Source organism: Musca autumnalis, unplaced genomic scaffold (genome assembly GCF_047663935.1).
Source record: "Musca autumnalis isolate F117 unplaced genomic scaffold, ASM4766393v1 scaffold_2, whole genome shotgun sequence".
NCBI lineage: Eukaryota > Metazoa > Arthropoda > Insecta > Diptera > Muscidae > Musca > Musca autumnalis.
In genome coordinates, this window is record NW_027411755.1 from 117,428,477 (window position 1) to 117,452,567 (window position 24,091).

Here is a 24,091-nt window from a genome sequence, read left to right on the forward strand (position 1 = left end):
CTTTAACCATTCAATCCTTTACCCTCATTTTCCCTTCTTAAGGGCTTATTAAGGATAGCCACACACAGCACGAAGCATATGGAATACGACTTGCCCAACAATGTACACAATTTCCCAGTGTACTTAACCCTGTCATCACCCTCATCTTTATCGTGGTGTTGTTGTTGAAGCTAAGATGGCCAGCCAGTCATGTCAATGCTTAATCATCATCCACTCAATTCAATCATAGTTAAATAGGCTCTGTACATTGACAGTACGCCATCATGTAATGTTCTCCATCTAGTTTGGTAAAGGTTTCGCTTTGCTTGTTGTTCGCATTGTCACTAAGTTTTAGAAATCCTTGTTTTGATTTTAATCCTTATTATTCACCGGCTGCACAAAATTATTCTTCGTGTAGTGTGGGTATGGGAATTCACGAATGTTAATGTCTGTTGTATGTGTGCCCCGGTGACGAGTATTAGTATTTGTCCTCGCTAATCTGTCGTTGTTGCTATTGTCGTTTTGAGCGTTTGTCGGCATATAAACAAACGATTAAACATTTTTTCATGTTTTTGCTTTGCATCCACTTTATAAGGAATTTATGCAGGATCAGCATTCAACGAGACAGGGGATTATTATGAATACAATTGCAGTTGCTACCAAAATAACTCTATTTTAAAAATTGATTTTCATTCAAAATTAGATTGTCAAAATACAAACAACAGTGGCACTGAAATCTGCTAATAGACACAGGGATATTTGTTCACAACATGACACCTCTCTATATATTTGGAGTCAGAATTGTATACCAAAATTAAAATGGACATACTATAAAAATTAAATGCTACTAATTTAGGTGTATATAGTAGGGCAATTATGAATTTCCAGCACTAAATTGGGACAACCTTAAAAGGAAATAAGATCTAAATTTGTTTTGGGCCTTATGTCCGTCACCCTGGCGCTCATAAAGCCCTTTGGGTGTTGACACCGTTTTTTTTAAATGTTACTCGAACGCGTGGCCGGCATTAAGTCTTCCAAAGGGTGATAGTCTTAATCACGGTCGAAGGCCGGCTACTTATCGAAAATTTGAATTTAATGTTAATAATATGGTCAAGGAGGTTTTATACGCGTGGCCAACTTTGCATCCGTATAAGGATGAAAGTGTTAAATCGCAGTCGAAGGCCGGCAACACCAATATATTGGACGCTGTTTGCATCCGTATAAGGATGAAAGTGTTAAATCGCAGTCGAAGGCCGGCAACACCAATATATTGGACGCTGTTTCCTATTTAAATTTGGGCTTTGTGGCCATCCATAGGAAACTCTGAAGCCCAAAGTAAAATTTGGACTGACGAATGGGACAAATGATTTTTGGGTCTTATGACAGTTTATTGAGACTTATAAAATGTTTGTACATATATGTATATAGATAACAAAATGGATGGTGTTTACTTCACTTTGAAATTAACAGTACATAATTCCATCATCACCGATCGATCTTCCCTGAAATGTATTGACAAACTCAAGTTCGTGAAAAGACGAACGCATAAAAAACATGAGCTATGATACGTTTCTACTAATGTACATATTCATACTTTAGCTTCGAACGTAGTAAAGTGATGATGGTAGCAAATAAGTGGCTAAGCATAAAACCACAGTTTATACAGTTGGCCATTCAGAGTTCTGTTAACAACATTTGACAACAAACATAATAGATTGTTCATTATTGTGATTTGATTTCCTTTGAATTTTATGTATTTGACAGCAAACTAAATAGTCAGGGCTAACTAGTTTGGGCTGAATGGCCAACTGTATAAACTGTGCATAAAACGTTAGTTGGCCATAAATTTGGTAAATAAAAGATTTATGGCAAGGCAACAAATGAACTCATCTCTCATAAAAGAGATGCCGATAAATCAATAATATACTAATTCAAAGTTACTTAAAAGGTCAAAGTCTAAATAAATAAAAAAATGTGCTTCATTTCCATCGGGTCATCGCAATACCACACGAGTGTTAATCTCACAGAAACAGCAGCATGAAAATCAAATGATGTTAAAAATAAAAACCATGGGTTAAAATTCGTAAAAAAAAGATTGGCATTTACACTATTAGAATTGTGTTCGGTTTTCTGGCAACCTGTTCTGCTTCGAACCTCGAGAGCTTTTTAAAGCTGCTGAACTTTTTGTAATCACTTAAAATAATTTTTGAAGAGTCCGATAGATATCAGCCCTTTTGTATAAATTTACTAATGTTGAAACTGAGGTATGGGGTATTGTAACTGGAGAACAGTTGTGCTATACGATGACTTTTAAAAGTATATCGTTAAAATAAAATGTTTTATCCCGAAGCTGTAGTAGTATTAACGTAAAATATAGGAAACAAGCGTTGAAGGAAACAAGTATTTTATGTTAATTCCAAATTAGTGGGTTAACAACACAATGTAGAACTTATTGCTCAAAAACGAAGCAATACACTTCAGATATGAGGTTTCTAATGTATGATTTTTTAATATATACACTGTATGTACCTCAAACGGAGACTGACATTTTGAAGATTAATAAGTGGGGGTTTTTGAATTTGTACTCTAATCGGGACGTACAGCTGAATTTACCTAAAAGCTTATTAAGTGATTGTAGTGTTCGCGAGTTCGCATTTTTATACCCTCAGCCTTTAGGCTAAAGATGGTATTTACACTTTGATACGACCAAAAATGTGCCTCATGGAAATAATGGTTTTAGACCCCAAGTATGTTTGTACGATATCCGTTTCAGACAATTTTGAGTAGATCTAGCAATGTCCGTCCGTCTGTCTGTCTGTCTGTCTGTCGGTCTGTCTGGCTGGCTGGTGCGCACGATAACTCTCGAACGGATCAATCGATTCGGTTCAAATTTTGGGTATCGAAATATTTTGTCCAGATTCGATTTAAGTTCGAAGATGGGCCATATAGGTCCACTCCTTCAGGTACCTCCCCCACAAATGTTCAAAAATTGTCTCAAAACTTGTGCGCACGATAACTCTTGTAGGGAATAACCGATTTGGTCCATACTTTGCACATCGTGTAATTTCTATCAAACTTAGAGGAGGTTCCAATATGGACCCAATCGGTCCACTCCTTCGGGTACCTCCCACACAAAATTTCGGAAAAGTTCAGTTTAGGACCTGTTCTCGAATCGCTTTGATTTTTGTTTACGCAAGTTGTATTCGCTGTCCTCTATACGACGCTGTAAGTTTCATTAGGGGCAAGTCCATACTTCCTGAGAAAATAGCCTGAAAGTTACAAAAAACCCTATGACACCGTGTGTAGTGGTTGGAGCGCAAGATAACTCTCGAACGGATCTGCCGATTCGGTCCAAAATTTGGCTTTCGTAATATTTTGTCCAAACTTATTTCAAGTCCAAAGATGGATTATATCGGTCCACTCCTTCCGGTACCTCCCCCACAGAAGTCCGAAAATGTTGGGAAAATTTGTGCGTACGATAACTCTTGAAGGGAGTAACCGTTTTGGTCCATACTTTGCACATTATGAAATTTCTACCAGACTTAGATGAGGTTCCAATATGGACTCAATCGGTAAACTCTTTCGAATACCTCCCACACAAAATTTCGGAAAAGTTCAGTTTAGGACCTGCTCTCGAATCGCCTTGGTTTTTGTTGTACCATCTTGTATTCACTGTCCCCTATATGAAGGTACAAGTTTCCTCAGGGGCAAGTCCATACTTCCTGAAAAAATAGCCTGAAAGCTGAAAAACAAACCCTATGACACCATGTTTATGGGTGGAAGCGCAAGATAATTCTCGAACGGAAATGCCGGTTCCGGCCAAAATTTGGCCTTCGTAATATTGTTTCCAAACTTATTTGTTTGTTTTGTTTATTGTTGAACTTCAATCTCATTTTCGATTGCTTGAGTGGAGTATTCCCCCATTGGCTCAACTTCATTTATTACCCTCTATTACAGAGAGTAATGTTTTTTAAAACGAACTGACAGTGTTGCAAAATTTTACTGATCGCTACCAATATCATGATTTCATCCCGGCGAAGGGAATTATCAATTGGCTTCTCAGTTTTTGAAATGATGCCTTTTTAGCGAAAAACCGAACTCTTTAAGTGTCTAGTATTCTCATATGAATGAGAATCACACTCACTTTTCGGCTTTTCCAAAGAAACACCAAAATCAAAATATTTTATTTAGTTTAAGTTCGTAGATAAGCCATATCGGTCCACTCCTTCAGGTACCTACCCCACAAAAGTTCAAAAATATTGGGAAAAATTGTCGGCACGATAACTCTTGATGGGAGTGTCCGATTTGGTCCATACTTTACACATTCTCATAATATCTACCAGATATAGATCAGGTTCGAATATGGACTATAATTGTCCACTCCATCCCGTACCTCCCACACAAAATTTTGGATAAGTTCGCTTTAAGACCTGCTATTGAAACACTTTGATTTTTGTTGAAGCAACTTACATTCGCTGCCTCCATTACGATGGTAAAAGTTGTTTCAGGGAAAAAGTCCATACTTCTTGAGAAAACAGCCCGAAGGGTGTAAAAACCCCCTATGGCACCCCCATGGTCTATGTCGGTCCATTCCTTTAAGAACCTTTTCAGCAAAATTTTTGAACTTTAATCCTAATCAACATTTTTGTCGGTTCATACGAGACCAAAATTTTGAAACCCCCTAAATACATAAGTTTTTTTGGGAAAAAAAGTGTTTCAATTTGCACAGGCTGAGGGTATATCTCTGTCGGCAAAGCCGACTGATACTTTTTTAATTGTTTAATGTATATCTTGACCGTGTAACCTTCAAAGGATTACAGCAATACGCAGTCAAGTCGTAATTTTTGTGCGTAAATTTTTTAAAAAACCTACAAAAAATGTTTTGGAAGATATCGCCTATTTGAATTAGCGTTGAATGTGTCATTTCTACATAAATAAGTAGAGCGATACGCCTGTGTAAAATGTGCGAAAACAGATATTTAAAAAATATCGGGAGTCCGAATATATCATAATTTTTTTCTAAAAATTGAGTGCGATGCTACATCCACGGTTCTTGATGGATCGCACTGAAACGATAGATAGTGATGCATTTTTTAGTGCTTATAATTAAAATGGGATGCAGATGTACTTCCTGGAAATAATGGTCATTTTACTGTTTTTTTGCACCCTATATTGCAACTGATGCTACATCGTGATCGCCAAATGGAATTTCACAAATGTATATCAAATAAAGGGGATTGATTCGCTGTGTTGGAGAATCGGATGCGTTTTAAGTATTGAAATATTCAATATAACTTTATTTTAATTTTATATCCCCAATGGAAATCCTTCTGATTTAATATAATAATCTAAAAATATTCGCTAACATTTTGGCAAAAAAGACGAAGAACTCAATCATTTTTTCCCATAAAACCATTAAAAAATAAAATGAAAATATGATTTTTATTTTTTTCTTCATATTTTCTTCGTATATTTGCAAATAACATGAATATTAAAGCACCAACCTTCGCGACCTAGGTTTCAATTTATTTCTCACAGTGTCTGGATACTGTTGTAATTTTTTGCAACATGTTTGTTTGAAAGTAGTTAAAATTTTGTAAGAAATTCGATTTTTCGCGAATCCATTGAGCTATTTCTGAAGTATTTTCCATCATCGAAAGTGTACAAACGTTAATAGGATGTAACAGCTTAAGGGTCGGTTTTTTAGAATTTGTCTAATTAATACAATATAATACGGCTATATCTTTTGCGGGCAACGATGAAAGTTATTTACAAAAACAGATTTGGAATGATGATTTTTTTTCTAAATCTACGTACTAAAAATCAATGATGTATTAAAATTATTATTACTATTATTTTTTTAATAAAAACCACAATTTAAGAACTTTATCGTGATATATATAATTTTAACAAAGCTCACTCAAAAATATTGTCTTATAAACAGATTGTTTGAAATAGTCGATGTTTTAGCAGTTTCTTGCAAAAGATTTTTGTCGCAAGATCTTCGGAGATAAACCTTTAACGACCGCAGTGTCTCAAAATCAAATAATATAGAATACTCCTGAACTTCCAACATTAATCTGAAATAAGTCATATACAATCTCACCTAATGAAGCAGATGGATTATTATCCATATTCGTCACTGCATTGGAATACCGAATGTTGTAAAAAAATGAAATTTGTAGGTATAAACAAATATTTCAAGGAGCGCCTGAACTTACTTTAAATGAAGGAAAATATTGTAGCAGTTAAAATTCTCTACAACATATTTTTTTAGTTCCATTTCGATAGCACTTACACCAACAACATTTAAAGTTAGTTAAGGCTCACCGTGCATGACATTTAAAGAGGAGGCGATAGATTCAAAACATTGTCCCAATTTGAACTTCTATATCTCAAATATGGTAAAAAGTAAAAAAATCAATCTTGTAGAGATTTTTCACTGCTACAATTTTTTTAGTTCTATTTCCATAGGTCTTGCGGTTTCCAAGAAAAATCGTGAACACCCAAAAACCCCCTAAATATGCGAACATTGACCGCGATTTATTTAAAGGAGCATTCCGGCGATTTTTTTATTTTTTTATCTATTAAGATTGTAGTTTCAGAATCTGCAAAAACTTCCCAGGTGTAAACACCTTTCATTTATAATTAGTTCAGGCGCTCCATCATTCACATTTAATTTTCATACATATAACTAACTAACAAATATTTCAATCAACGGACCAACAAGTTAATAAATCCGATGAAATAAAGTCAACACAATAACTCGCGGAGAAGAACGAACAAGTGGAACGAATGAAAACAGAGAAAAACAAGTAAGCAAAGGCTATAGTCGGACGGGGCCGACCATGTGATACCCTACACCACTACCCCTGTGAATTAGGTTTCAACAAATCAAAATTCCTTTATGGAACAAAAGGAATTCTCTCATATCAATGAGTGCACCCCGCTTCATATTCGTTCTATGATATGGGACCTACAGTTTATGGCCGAGTACGAACGGCGTGTCCTAAGATACCACTTGTAGGGAAATGGTTGAAGAACTCAGAAAATGTCGACAACATTACTGAGGGGTTGAACAATTTATGTTGCCTAGCCAGGAAATGTTTGTGAAATTTTCTTTGAGCATAAGATTCCTTTTTGGAGTACAAATATACCCAGTTACAATTACAATGACACCCCTCCAATTTATTGAACACTACAAATGCTATATAAAAATTGTCAAAGAGACAATTGTGAAGTTATTGAAGATCTATCGTCCAAAAATTGTGCACTTGTATATAAACTTATATATCAGTGAAAGACCAAAAATTTAGTTTACATGAAGCCAAGGTTTGCACTATTATAATACGCGAACTATTGTAGTTTACCAGTAACTATGACTATTGCTTGATCAAATTAAGTGTTTTTGAACAAAACTTAAAAACAACAAAATTTAATTTGCGTGGAAGTTATGACCGCGTAAATGAATAAGAATAGGTAACGTCGGGTATTTAAAAAAAGCAACAATATGATTAAAGTACTCGCGATTACCCATAATTTGATATGTATATTGACTATGTAGTCCACGCCGCATCACAGTAATTTACTGCTAAAGCCAACATTTAGTGCAATATTTTTTCTAAAAAACATATTTTTTGGGTAGAGGGTACAATATTCTTTTGAGTGTGCTGGTACCCTGCGATATTTTAGTTCCGGATCATATAAATCAATCATAGAGTGAAAATCCATCCACTAGAACAGCGGAAACGGTTACTGCAAAAATTAAAAAATTTGCGAAAAATATTTTTGAAAATATCGCAGATTAGAGTTGTAAAAAGTTTAGCGGTATGGAAGCTGTATCCGATTTATCCCAAAAATTGGTTGTGAGTGTACATCCATGTACATCCACGGTGCCTTCAAACAAATTAGTACTTTTAAAAAACTTTTACGGTAGCGACATCGAGAACATTTTAACAAAAAGGTGGCGAAGCGACCCCATGCTGCAATATATAGTCTGTCGCAAAAGTTAGTATACACTGTTGAAACCAAAATGTAATATATATATAATTGTTCCACAAACATCCCAGATGGGACAAGGGAGACTTCTCTCATATCAATGAGTGCACGCCGATTCATATTGGCTCAATGATATGGGACCTACTTTTTATTGCCGAGTCCGAACGGCGTGTCTTACGACACCACTTGTAGAGAAGTTTTTCATGGCTTAAATACTCAGGAAATGTCGCCAAGCATTACTGAGGGGGAATTTTGCCACCGTTGAAAATTTGATGTTGCTTGGCCTGGGATTCGAACCGCAGACCTTCTGAGTGCAAGGCGGACGTGCTAACCATTGCACCACGGTGGCCCCCCAAAATGTATTAGTGATAAATATCACTATAACTTATTGAAAACAACAAACAATTAGTTTTATTTGATAGACAGAAGGTTGTCTTCCATAATAACAATTAAAAGTGCGCAATATTTGCATACATTAGCAAATGTACGGTTCGAATCCCAAAAAGACCAGAATTTATGTCGCAAAAGTTAGTATACAGCGGAGAATCCTCGTGGAACTGTGTAAAAAATTCTTGATATTTTTGAACAAAATGAAACTAAATCAGTACTTAAGATCATAAAGAGTAAATTAATTGGGTTTAATGGCAGCTATAGTATTTATAGTGACAAGTCCATCGTACACTGGATCGTAAAATCGACAAAAATTGGTCATCTACAAATACAACAACTATAGCGACAAAATTCCGGGTGTTATGTCCTGTTTATGGATTCTAAAGGCATGAAATGCTCAGAAAAGCTCTAAAGTTTCAATATGGGGTGATCTTGATCGAGTTTCGGCTTGTCCTGTTTGAAAAAACAGGAGTTTCTTGAAGGAAACCCATACTTTTGATGCCGTTGTCCTTTTGAAACATGTAATAATCCTTAATCCTTACACATAAAGACTTTCCTTTTCAGCTAATTTTCTCACAAATGATGTCCTTTTTCACATTCCCACCAAAAATAAATAGTAGGAGAACCTCAAGTTCGGGTGTAAGCCCTACAGTGATACTCCACCACCACAGAAGGATAAGATAGCTCATTTAAAATTTTAAAATAGAGCTTTCTCTGCTGTTATAACGCATGGATTGTGCAAAAACGTTCTGAAAAGCTGTGTTCGCTTCACTTAGGACCAAAATACAACTAAATGGATCAGTTAGAAGTAGTTCATTAGACATTAGTAGTACATTAGACACTAGGGACACGAGAAGCATGTTCAATACTGTTAAAAGGCCGGTATGACAGTTTAACTTACTTACAACGGACCTTGATGTTCTCCTACAATTTACTTTTAGTGGGAATATGAAAAGGGGCAACACTTGTGAGAAAATTAACTCAAAAGGAAAGTCCTTATGTGTAAGGATTAAGGATTATTACATGTTTCAAAAGGACAATGGACTCAAAAGTATGAGTTTCCTTCAAGAAATTCCCGTTTTTTCAAACAGGACAAGTTGAAACTCGATCAATATCACCCCATATTGAAACTTTAGAGCTTTTCTGACATTTTATGGCTTTAGAATCCATAAACAGGACATAACACCCGGAATTTTGTCGCTACAGTTGTTGTATTTGTAGATGACAATTTTTTTGTGGATTTTACGATCCAGTGTACGTTGGACTTGTCACTATAAGTACTATAACTGCCTTTAAAACCAATGAATATACTCTTTATGATCTTAAGTACAGATTTAGTTTCATTTTGTTCAAAAATATCAAGTATTTTTTACACAGCTCCACGAGGATTCTCCGTTGTATACTAACTTTTGCGACATAAATTTTGGTCTTTTTGGGATTCGAACCGTACATTTGCTAATGTATGCAAATATTGCACACTTTTAATTGTTATTACGGAAGACAACCTTCTTGTCTATCAAATAAAACTAATTGTTTGTTGTTTTTAATAAGTTATAGTGATATTTATAACTAATACATTTTGGTTTCAACGGTGTATACTAACTTTTGCGACAGACTGTATGTATGAAAAATCCAATTGGACAATTAACACGCTATGGCTTCACGTAATTTGCAATAATGTAAACACTGGACTTCTGTCATGATAGGGACAATTTGTAGCATGGGAAGAAAATGTGGTTCTCTACACAAAACACATTATATATTAAGCAGTAGGCCCGTTATCCAGCAGACAAGTGATTGCAATTTCCATCAGGGGGAAAGATCAGTAGTTCTATTTCCATATGTAGTCTACTTCGCCGGCATATGCCCTCCAGGAAATAACATATAGACCAAAAATATTTTTTTGTATTTTTCATACAAAAGTAATGATCCATTTCACCCGCTAAATAATATCAGATCATCATCCAAAATTGTAAGCATATTCTTCTACCAACACTCTTACCTCGTGCAAAATTTCGTGATTATTGAGCTATAATTGCGACCTCTAGCGTGTTTATGATTAAACTACAAAGAAATAACAGGGTATATTCGGCTGTAACTCTTCTATCTTATAATGTACACTAACACAATTGAAATCAATAGAAAGGTCAAGCGTTCCTCTTCCAAGTATAGCTTACTTGCCCGGAATATCTCTTCCAGGAAAAAAGATATAAGCTGTATATTAAAAATTTTCATAATTTTCGCACAAAAGTTGTGGTCCATTTAACCCTCTAAATATTATCTGGTCGCCATCTCAAATTGCATGCTTCTTCTTTGTCATATACTCTTACCTTATTTAAAATTTCAAGGCGATCGGACTATTAATGCGACCTACATAGCAGCTACAAAATCGGATAAAAATTATGTTTTTGGTCCATTTCACCCGCTAAATATTTCACGATCATCACCAATTAAAATAGCGATCTATTCTGATGTGAAACCGACCTCCATACCAAATTTCGTGACGATCGGTCCATAATTGCGGTCTGGAGTTTGATTACAATTTATAATGGACAGACGGACACACGGACGGACGGACGGACACACATCTCAAGATCGCTTTATCTCGCCGAGATATGAAGATTGGTATACCACATTGGGGGTCTCCGACGAATATTTCGCGGTGTTACATGAATTTTTACCAAAACAAACTTATAATACCCTTTCCACATAGTGGTGTAGGGTATAACAATCCCAAACCGAGAAAAATAACATTTCAAAATTAAAACAAAACAAACCGAGCAAAAGCAACAAATAGGGGGAAGGAATAATGCCAAAAGCGTCCAATACATGAGTAAATGCAGATCTCTTTTCCTTTGTACAAACGATTACAGCTCACGCAAGTCACGGATGTTGAATGTTTTTGAAATCGAAAATATCAGATGTGATGTGAAAAAGGAGTTTTTCGTCGACACCATACACATAAGACAAGATGCATATGGGCAGAGAGATGATTGTTAACTGTATGAATGAATCATAGAGTAGGAATGCTGTCAAGGGATGACATCCCAAGCACATCACACATCATTGAGTTGATGTGGAAAGTAAACAACCAACCACAGAGACAGACACTAGACGAAAAGGACTATTGACAGTCAGCTATAAAGAGCACCTAAAATAACAAAAGTCCCAAACGGAAAGCATTCGGGGTATTTCAAATATAAACATTGGTGTCTTAATGAAAAACAAACCAAGAAGGAGGTGTAAAAGAGGAATAAGAATGATAAAATTATAAAAAGCCAATTTACCACCCTTGCCTTCTGAAATTAACCCTATCGCCTCTCCTTTGCCCCTTACAAAGAGAGTCAAAGGCTCTATTCATTTCAATTAATGAATAGAGAATCAAATCTTTAAATAAAAATAGCATCCAGCTATTGAATCGGTTGTGGGAAAATACAATAATACATACCTATCGCTAATTAATTCAAAGAGTTGCAAAACTCAGAAATGGGTTTTCTTTTCTTGTGTCAAAATTTCAAGTCAATATCTCTAAAACTCAGCGAGTTAAATCTTATTTTCGAGGAATTTGGCATAAAGCATCAAAAAAGTTTTTTGAGTTTATGAAGCAAAAACACACTTCAAATCATGCTTGAACTTGCACCGAAATTTAGCACTGATACCTGGCTAGTTCTTTACAAAAGATGGTCGAAGTAGTTGTTTTACTTAATTTTGGAAGTCAAATTACTATCGGAAACTTTAAACTCGTTTTTCTCGAAACTTGATTTTTGAGATGTGTCACTCTTTGAGTAAATGAGCGATATAATCACGGCTTTCATAACACTATGCAACACTGAAAATGCAAACAACTTCTAGTATGCATTTTTTGAAAGTACATAGTTAGACTACAAAAACCCTAGTAGGATTTTGTCCTGTCAGATCCAGTTCGGATTTTATGGCCTCATCTAAACCGGGCTAAATCTACACCTTTTTGCATTTATCAGGCCTTTATCTCAGAAACGAATAGGAATTTGGCCTTGCTGTCTTTAGCAATATTGTAGCACTAAACTAGTAGAACTTATCTTTTGAAAAAAACCATAAGAAAAACTCCATCTAGGGCATAAAAATCTATAAAATATAGAAAATTTGACATAATTGCTGAAATTCTGGTCAGTATCGGCTAAACTATTGGGAGTTGAACCATGTAACCTTTTGCAAAAATCTTCCAAATAAAGTTCTCAACAATTCTTTAAAACATTCTGAAACTCTAAAATGCTTAGTTCATGTTGTTTCAGCGGTATTTTGCATCATATCTTTTACAACACGTATTTCAAACACAGTTCACACCAACAGTTTATTCTCGCATTTCGGATTTCACTACATTATTGACATTTTTATTAAATCGTCGTTGAAAAATATACTGAAAACAATGGCATAGAGACATTTTACAACAATGACGTGTTCTGAAGAGTTGTGTATTACATTCCTGGGAATATTTTTACAAAAGAAAATATTCAGAAAAAATTAACGGTTTTGAAGATACGGTGCGAAATGTATAAAAATTGTGGAATTTTTGCATTTATTTTGAAATTTGAGGCAATAAATGTAGTTTTTCGAGTTCATTATTTTTCCAAATATTTTATTCTTGTCCTTATCTACAAATTTGCTCCAGAGGTCAGAAGAAGATTCGCATTGGTTTCAGAGATATAGCTCCGAATTTCTTTAAAAACTCAATATTTAACCATGTTTACCATGTAACCATGGGGCCATAAAATCCGAGCTGGATCTGACACAACAAAACCCAACTAGGGTTTCTTGTCGTTTGGGTCTGTACTTTCAAAAAATCCTCAGTTCGAATTGTTTGCACAAGGTCACCTCAAAAATGTTGCACAGTGTAATCAGATACCCAGAGAACAACAGAAGACCAAAAATACCTTTTTGAATACCAGAGTCGTTTAGATGGTTGAAAATATTTTTCCGTAAACCTCATGTCGGATTCTGGTCATCAATATACCAATCGACACCAATACACTGTGCAACACTGAAAATGCAAACAACTTCTAGTGGGCATTTTCTGAAAGTACATATTGAGACTAAAAAACCCCTAGTTGAGTTTAGCGTTTTTAGATCGGGTTTAGATTTTATGGTATCATCTATACCGGGCTTTAACAACCCTTTTTTCCATTGATCCGGGCTTTATCTCAGAAACTAATAAGAATTTTGCTTTGCGGTCTTCAGCAATATTGTAGTCCCAGAGTAGTAGAACTTAAGTGTCCCAAACGAACTGGGAAAAACTGCACCTAGCGCATCAAAAGTGATAAAATATATAAAAGCTTACATAATTTCTGGAATTATGGTCAGTTACAGCCAAACTATTGAGAGTTAAACCAAGTAACCTTTAGCAAAAAATTTCCAAATAATGTGCTCAGCAATTCTTCAGATCATTCTGAAACTGTAAAACACTTATTTCAAGTTGTTAAGGCGGGATTTCATACCGTACTTTTTACAAAACATATTTTAAACAACGTTCACACAGACTGTTTACTTTCATATTTGAAATTTCTATGCATTGTTAATATAATTTTAAAATTTTCGTTAAAAAATATGCTAGAAACAACGATATAGAGGCATTTTACAGCAATGATATGTTGTGAAGAGTTGTGTATTACATTTCAGCGAATATTTTTCTCAAATATAATATTAAGAAAAATTTTACCGTTTTGGAGATACGTTGAGAAATATATACAAATTACGGAATTTTTAGATATATTATTAAATTTGAGGCCATAAATGTTGTTATTCGTGTTGATTATTTTTCCAAATGCCTTCTTCTTGTTCTTATCTACAAGTTTGCTGCGGATGTCATGGAAACATTCGTATTGGTTTTAAAGATATAGCCCCGATTTGCTTCAAAAAGTCAATATTTAAGTATGTTTAGATAGGCCATAAAATCCGAACCCGATCTAACGAAAAAAAAAAACCAAAGAGGGTTTTTGTCTATTGGGTCTGTACTTTCATAAAAACCGCATTAGAAGCTGTTTGCACAAAATTACATTAAAAATGTCGCACAGTGTAATAAACCAAATTCATTCAAATTACTGTCAAATTTCTGTTTATTGAAAATATTGAATAAAGTTTGTTTCTCAAACAAAAAATGTCTACAGTAACAATAATTTGGGTGTAATTCGAACGAATACGGCTTCGAATCGTTTTAGAGAATCGAACCATTAATCTATACTAAAACCATCCGAATCTACCAAAATCATGCTTCGGTGAGATGCAACAAATGTCGGGAGTGAATGGATCTCTGGATTCGTTCGTATTCTGTTGTTGTTTTTGTCAACAGAATACGACATTCACCGCAGTCCCCCCAACAGCAATCGGACACGCGGCACTTAACACCGGTCGTTGCTGTTCCCTTTTTGCAATTTTATTGCGATAGACTCCCAGGTATGATCGCCAGATTTAGAAGTCGAAAGAATACCATGGTCACGGCGACAACAACGGTAGCTTAAAGCGTTGTGGTGGTTACAACGTACTGAAAAAGTATCGTATCAGAAGTCCTGTTACACCAGTCTGTTCAATACAAATCTACTGGGTTGAGCTTGGGTAGCAGCCAGGTGTAGAACCGCCGAGGAAAAGTTGCTTAACGTACACACCCCGACAATAAGGAGCTGTACCACAGGTTATAGGTCCATTCACCCAAATTCAAATTATCCCGCTTTAGGGAGGTCATAACCGTCTGGTCGTAGGCGACTTTAAGGCTCATCATGAGTTGTGGCAAGGTCAATGAGGACACGCCAACCAGAAATATCAGAGAGTGTCATAGTTCGCCTGACAAAGCCTGGTCTGACAAATTACGTGACCTGGCCATCCGTCGTTTCTCTTGAGTCAGACCTTTCCCTTTAATTGCCTCCATCAGCAGACGACATGACTTCCTCACTTCTGAACGCTGCTTTTTCATCAATCATGAGAAAGCTAATTGGCCTAGTTGCAGAGAGTCCACCAATCAAGCTTGATATTTGGGTGAGAGAAAGGGCTTTCCGGGACATAATCACTGCTGCAACTATTCCCTATATACTGCTGACCCCAGAGTGAGAGTGCTAATACCGGAAGTTAAAAGGTTGGACGGTGAACATAAACGGTGAAGAGTTGCGAGTGAATTGTGGACAACGGTAAAGTCACTCTAGAACCCTGAGAAAAATGATGATACACTAACGAATCCGAAAAGGTACGAAAGATATTTTAATCGACAGTTTGTCGTCGCAATGGATTCCTTCTTGTCGAGGAGCAACCCCCACGTTTTACAATGGATGATGTTGCAAATGACATAAGGAACTGTAAATCATCCAAATCTTTAGGCCCCGCTGAAACAGCTGAATGAGCCGGGATTTAAGTATCTCACCAAAGTTCCCAACCTCTTGCCGATGTCTGCAAAATGCTATTGAAGGCATCAAAAGTGAATTGTACAGGTTTCGCTTCCGCTTACGATTTCGCTTTAGACGCCCATAGCACTGGCTCCCGAGGTTTTACCCCTTAGCAGCGCACGATGGGGCCGACGACAGGTTTTTGAGGAAAAAAATCACAGGGGCAAGCTAGACCTTCAAAATTTAGCGCAGATGTTTATAATCGGCCCAGAAACTAATCTGCCAAATTTGGTTGATATCGGTTCATATATAGATATAGCTCTCATATATATGTATGTTCGCCCGATTTCGAGTAATTGATGGACCAAACACGAAAACGCTGTCCAATTATGATGAAATTTGGAATGTGTGGCGGAATTCGGACTGGAAATAAGTTTGATAAGTTATTTTGAAATCGGTTCAGATTTGGATATAGCTTCCATATATATTTTCGCCCGATTTGAGGTATTTGGTACAACAAACACGCAAATTCTGTCCAATTTCGATGAAATTTAAAAGGTGTGACTGGATTCGGTCACCGTGGGTGCCACCGTGGTGCAATGGTATGCACGCCCGCCTTGCACGCAGAAGGTCGGTGGTTCGATTCGCCGGCCAGGCAAAATCAAACATTTTTCAACGGTGGCAAAATACCCCTCAGTTATGTTGGCGACATTTCCTGAGTATTTCAGCCTTGAAAAACTTCTCCACAAGTGGTGTCTTAAGACACGCCGTTCGGACTCGGCGATAAACAGTAGGTCCCATATCATTGAGCTAAATATGAATCGGGGTGCACTCATTGATATGAGAGAAGTCTCCCTTGTCCCGTATGGGATGTTGTGGAACAATGTTTTTTTTTTTTTTTTTTTTTTTTGACTGGATTCGGTCTAGAAATATGTTTGCCAAATTATATTGAAATCGTTTCAGATTTGGATATAGCTCCCATATATATTTTTGCCCGATTTGAGCTATTTGATTTTTTGACCTCCAATTTTCTATCCATTTTTGGTTAAGGCGTGCACAATTGTTATAAACTTGTTTTCTTACTCCCGTCACGAAGTTGTCTTTAACACCTCGATTAAATTTCGCAGAAATCAAGTCTATAACGTGTTTAGGATTTCGCTGATTTTCCAACCAAAAATTAAAAATATCCAAATTTTTAAGTTTTACAAAATCTAGACATTGACAATTTTTTTATTCGCAAGTATACGCAAAATTTCTTTTCAAAATCTGTTAGCCGGCATTGTCACCTTTCACCAGATACATATTTTTACGAGAATACACCCCGATACCGAAAGTTCTACTCCAAAGAACACATGGACGATACCACAGACTACATCAAAAAACATCACTTACTGACACAACAAATTATTGACCACATTTAATATTACATTTCCATTTTTAATAATAATCGTAATTTACATACCAATACCCGTATTTTCCATTTTTAAAAAAAATATATAATATCAACAGATCAGGTTTTGGCGCCAAAATACTTAAATTGTTTAATTACGACTGAATGTCAGAAATAAACGGGATGAAAATTATGACATCTTTTGCAGCTTGGCATGTCGCCGGGGGCCGTTGCCAGATTGTAATTTTTGGTTTTGGAGGTTTGAAAGTGTTAAGAATATAATTCCGTTATTATTTTATTTCAATCACTGACTTGAAAAAAGGACTTTTTGCCTCAAAAACCTGCCATTGGCCCCATCGTGCAGCGGCAGGAATACCTATTCAGTTGTCGATTATCAGCATGCGTTCCGTAAACAACAGCGCTGCACGCCATCTTCTAACATATGTATTAATCGAGGACTCATCCAGAATATGCCCTTGGATACGACAGTGTTTGTAGCGGTCGACTTATCAAAAGCCTTTGGTACCTTCAAGCACCCCACGCTGTTTTAGGGCAACTCGCAAACTTGGCATGAGTGTAGGCCAAGTTTGAAACGTTGAATAATTCTGTGTGTCGACGGCAGTTGTACGTCGAATTAAGGACCAAGAAACCGAAGCCCTGTAGTGTGAAACATGGAGTTATCGAAAATGGGGTGATACTTTAAAACTTTTTAAACTCTGCCTTTAATGTATTGCATTCCTGCGGACATTGTGTTCTGTACGATCTTGGCGTCGCACGTGACGTGGTTCAGGAATCGATTTTCCTGGCTAAATCCCCAATTTTTTTGTCGTCACCGTTTGTTTGTCTATATGGGATTCGATAGTAGACATATTGAAACTAAGGAAACCAACAAATCAGTTCAAAATATTAGAAGGTTTGGTCTTGGTGTGACCATAAAGACGACCATTTTCCCAATTTTGGAAAATACGCTATTTTGCAAAGTTTTGGAGAAAGAAATAGATATTTCTCTGAAACTATAATATATATTGTGCTCATTTTTTGTTAGGTAGGTAGGATTGTTGTCTTTAAGAAACGTAGCATTTACACAAAATGACCTATTTTATTTTTCCTCAGGTACTAAATTTTAGTGAAATTCCAACTTTAGTGACCTAGAACTTTAGGTAACAGCTTGGAACAAAGTTCCGTTTTCACACAATGCACAGAATGATGCCCAAGGGTGTCCTCTTTCAGCCTATATATACTTTTGTACTCGATCCGTTCCGTGCGAGTAACACCTTTTTGAGTTTTTTGAAATTACATGAAATTACATTACATTTTTGAAATTATTATTTATTTTTAATTTTTGAAAAAATTTAAATTTTTGTATTTTTATGTTTATATGTTTTTAACATTTTGAAATAGTTAGATGCAAAATATGAAAAAAACCCAAATTTTTAGCTTTGACCTTGATTTCCTCTGCATGCTGATTATGTTATCTGTCGAACGAAAAATTATGAAAACATCTCTATCCGTTCAAAAGTTACAGAGTTTTGACAAGGAAAAAACGATTCTGAACCACTGTGCGTCGGGTATTTTCCCCAATGTCACTCTTGAGAGGCTGAACTCCTACTGCCCCACACACACACTGCCCCTTTCCTTCCGTAGCGAGGAAATATGAAGCAAGTAAAAAAACTTTAAGTTCCGCCAGCCGAACTTATTACATTCTCCACCATGAAATATTCAAATATGAAATAATTAATTTTTTCTGTTATCAAAGTACATACATATGCCCAAAATTTTAGGTGGAGAAGCTACATGACCACTGGGATTCCCAAATACCTAATTTTTGCTAATACGGTCACCTAAATACTTGAAAATACCTTAAATCGTGCGGTACCTTTATATGCGGGCTATAATCCTGTGTCCATAATTTTACGTAGTCAAGTTTTTCGACCACAAGGAACCCTAAAAAGTCAAATACCCGATGATACCGTTATATGGGGGGCTACAAGTTGTTGGGGGAAAAGTTTTTGGCCACTTCGAACCTAAAATGTCAAATTATAACTAATTCGGCCATAATAATATACCGTCTATCTATATTATAATTAATGGGGAATGTGATTAGAGACTACAAAGCCTATATTACCGCACTACAGGATGTGGAATGGAAAATGAAGAAAACACATTTTTTTATAGCGGTCATAACATAAAGCATGTATTTGGCTGTGGATTTTTGGTTAACCGGAGCCTAAAACATATCACTTTCAGAATCACGTGTCCCGACCGAAGGCAAGGACGAGCTATTGCATATGGTTGCTGTTCTGATCATGACAACGTAAGTGTCACCAGATCTAAAAACAGGAACCAAATTGTTGTGATAGGTGAACATACGATCGTTCCGGTCGATGTTAACGACTCGGACAGTGCTTTGTTAGAGCAAGATTGACACCCGATTAAACGTAACGAATATAGTACGAATGGACATAACACTGAAATACGACTTCGGAATGCTTTGAAGACATAAGTCTCCTCCCCATACACAGAGAAGAGATATTGTAGGAGCGATCATATTCTAAGAACAAAATATTTATTGTTGTTTCAAACATATATTTTTTGTCAGGCACCATAATGACACAAAATATATTGTTGTACCAACAATATATATTTTTAGATTTTTACAATACACTTTTTTGTTCTTAGAATAAGATTGCTCCTACAATATCTCTTCTCTGCGTGCCTCGCCTATATTCTGTATACTGCGTGTTTTCAAAATTCGTTGTCCGTCTCCCGTCTGTGGAAATCACTCTAGCTTCCGAACGGATTGAAGTAGGTTGATGAAATTTTGGTAAAATCTATTTTTGAACACTATCTTGCCTCTAAAAGTATGAATTTTTCACTCGCTGCACAATATTCTATTTTTAGTTTGCTTTAAAACAGACGGTAAACAATGTTGCGTAAAAATCGATACAATCGCTACCTTAAACAGCCAAAACCGCTACTGTAACGATTTAAAATAAAAAACGCTACAATTCCTAAAAAGTGGTTTTTGTACGTCTAAAATCACCCCAAGTAGCGGGAAAACCACCAACTTGGCATCCTTGGTACTACGAAAGATATTTTTCCTCTTAATTTTACACATCTCGTAAAATCTCAATATCATGCTCTCTCCATGCGCTCGGAAAATACATATATCCATGGTTTGTTCATATTTTTCTTCGGTATGTGGATGGGCGCAGATGAGACTGACAGCATTGCTTTTATAGTATAAAATTTATAAAGATTGTGGTGGCAATTTTCTCATCCAGCGGAGTAAATCTGGAAATAAGATTTTAAAGTCTTCGATTTACCATAAACCAACACCCCAGTCGAAGCTATATTACCAAATAAACCCCACTTCCTGTAAGGCGATTAATATCAGCTTTGTAATTTCCAAGAACATCCGCCAGTGCACAAACTACATCTATTCTGCAGAGTTTTATTTTTATTTTTTATCGTTATTCACGGATATTAGGACTGAAATACTGTTTTTCCTCTTCAGCACATGTCCCAAAACCTTGCATTATTATGAGCAGCAACAGTTGTGACACCAACAATGAGTACTGGACCCAAATCGTTAATAATGAAATAAAATACAAAAGCAGTTATCCCAGCTGGATAGTGATACTAGTCGCATTAAAACAACAATGATACAAGGAAGAGCATACATACTAATAATTGTTGGTGATACTGCCACATCATACATGGCATCCAGAGGACAGGATGTGTGAAACATAAAAAGACCAAACTATTATTAGTGTTATCATAATAAGAGGTCTATTTATGTCAGGATCAGTAGTGATGACAATTTCCAGACGCTATTAGCATTCTATTCCCCACTCTAAATATGGCAATACTTTGGAATCTGCGGAAGTAAACATGTCAGTGTGTCTGTTGCTTTACATAAAAACTGTTAATTGTTATTAAGTTTTCATAGCGGTACTATGTTGTGAAAAGAAATTGGAATCTTTTTTATACAGTTTCACTTGGGATGAAAAACAAAACAAAAAACGAATGATGTTTTCACAAAAAGATATACCTAACCAAACAACAATAAATGAACAACACCTCTCTGGAGCATACTTTTGTAGAAGTGAATTTAATTTGCTAACAAAAGATGACAACAACAATAGAAACAGGAAAAAAAGAACACATTGGCAACATTTTCCATTTGTTTTCCTAAATTCAATTTTGTAGTTGTTATTCTGCTGTTGTTTTTTTTTCAGACATAATAACTCTGGTGTACTTTGGTTGCAGCAACACTAATATATACCAGAGATACAGATACAAAAACACACAAATTCAATTATTTCCGCTGTAGCCGGGAATGGGATCCGCATTTTTGTCTTCTTGTTGAGACTAAAAAAGCATTCGTTCCTGGCAAATTTGCATTTGGTTAAAATAGAAAATGTCATAACAATAACGAAATTAGTAACTACGTATTAGATTTCGTGTGTTTTGGGAGACAAAAAAACAAAAGCTTTCGACAAAGTTGTTTTGCTCATGTACAGATGGAGAGAAGGAGATTGTCAACTGAGATATTAGGGGGTGGAAGATACCAAGCAATGGTCCTGACCGGCTATAACATGGCAATGCCAAGGACTAATCTTAGTCCCTCTTTTATCTCAAGTAAACTCTGACCTCCCAGTGGGGTCACCTGTGGAACTGCCTTTAATACCCGGTAATGGTAGCCAGCTAACATGTCCCGAGCGTTTAAGAGATTAAGAATGTGGTTTGGACGTTGTGTTAGTATCCCACACCTATAAACAAAACATTCTGCTATGGAAAAAGCAAAGCATATTAAAAACAAACCCCTCTAAAATTGACCACCCTCGGGACCATGATCTACCAATCTGCACCTGGAATGCTCTTTACAGAGTAGGTGCAGTTTACGATCTGCGTATGTACAACGCTGATATTATCGCCTTACAGGAAATGCGAAAACGCAAAAAACATGGTAGTGAGAAGATCGAGTTTTAGGATATTTTCTTTTCTAAAATTCAGACAACGGAATGATCAATTTTGCAGCGTCAAAAACATGATTGTGAGCAGCACCAGGTTGCAACACCTCGACATATACTATGTCAAGTGTATGAAAATGAAAAACCTCAAACAAGATCGATCATGGTGTGATAGACATAAGATACACTTTCAATATGTTATGGGTACATTACACTATGTGTTTTTTATGTGTATGACATCAGCTGGCGTATATATGTGTTATTGTACCCAAAGTGTCAACATACATACATATAAAAACAAGTGAGCCAAGGCTATAGTCGGGTCGGGGCCGACTGCACCTGTTCATAACCTTTTGACTAATAAAATTCAAAATATTAAAATTGGGATATCTTAGCGCCTTTGATCTGAATGTCTTCATTAACACAGGTCAATTTTTTTGAAACGCATTTAAGTGCATCGACAATACAACCCAAATAAAAAATGGAAAAGTGGGATGTATGTCAACCATCAATAGGCTTCTTTCTCTGTTAGACCCCCATCAACCCCCAAAATTTCGTGAGGATCCGATCAAAATTTCGTAGTGTGATTGCACAAAAATGGAAAAAGGGATGCATTTGCGATATCTCTGTTGTTTGACCACCTATGACAACCTACTTCACATCGTTGTAAAGGTGATATTTTCTACTTTCCTTTCCAGAAGAGAGATATTCATTTTGAAATAGCTTGATTTCCAAAAAAGTGGAAAAAATGGGATGTATTACCGACTATTGCGATATCTCCGTTATTTGGATATCTACGCCAACCTGCTTTACATCATTGTAATGATGGGATTTTTTACTTTCATTGTCAGACTCTGCTTTTGGAAGGTCCCAAACCAAAGCTTTGATATTCGTCATTATTATTAAAATCGCAAAAATGAAAAATTGTGTTCTATGTGGCTTTTGCGATATCTTCGTTGTTTGACCAGCTACGACAACCTACTAACATCGTTGCAAAGGTGATATTTTCTACTTTCATTAAGAGGTTTTGCTTTTGATATACCCCTTTTAGAAGCAGAGATATTCGCTTTGAAATAAAACGTTGACTTTTTCTCCAAATAAGTTTTTTGCCCATTCCGACCCTGAGTATTATCCAAAATCAATAGGCTTCTTTCTCTGTAGGATCCCCATTAGCCCCCAAAATTTTGTGACGATCCGATCAAAATTGTGACCTGTAGCGTGATTACAAAAAAAAATTAAAAATGGGATGTATTGCCGACTATTGTGATATCTCCGTTATGTGGCCACCTACGCCAACCTACTTTGCATCACTGTAAAGATGGGATTTTTTACTTTCATAGTCAGATATTGTTTTTGGAAGATCCCCAACCGAAGCTGTGATATTCGTCATTATTATTAAAATCGCAAAAATAAAAAGTTGGGTTCTATTAGCGGCTATTGCGATATATTCGTTGTTTGATCACCTACGAGAACCCACTTTACATCATTAGAAAGGCGATATTTTCTACTTTCATGGCCAGGTTTTGCTTTTGGTATACCCCGTATAGAAGCTGAGATATTCGCTTTGGAAAAAAACGTTGTCTTTTTATCCACATAAGTTTTTTGCCCATTCCGACCCCTAAATATTATCCGACCATCACCAAAATCAATAGGCTTCTTCCCTTCCGGGACCCCCATCAACATCTAAAATTTGGTGACGATCCGACCAAAATTGCGACCTGTAGCGTGATTACAAGGTTTAGATGGACAGACGGACGGACGGACTGACGGACGGACACACACACGGACATTCATTTTAGTATATATAAGTATGGGTCTACAACCATTATTTCGATGCGTTACAAACTTTTTGGCCAAAACCAACTTATAATACCCTCCCCACATAGTGGTGTAGGGTATAAACATATAGTGTTATGTACCCATTAACGTTGCGGAAGCTGGATGTCGAGAAGCTGCGAACACAACAGGTGGCACAAGCCTACTCCGCTAAAGGACTACCCTACTTGTCCCAATAA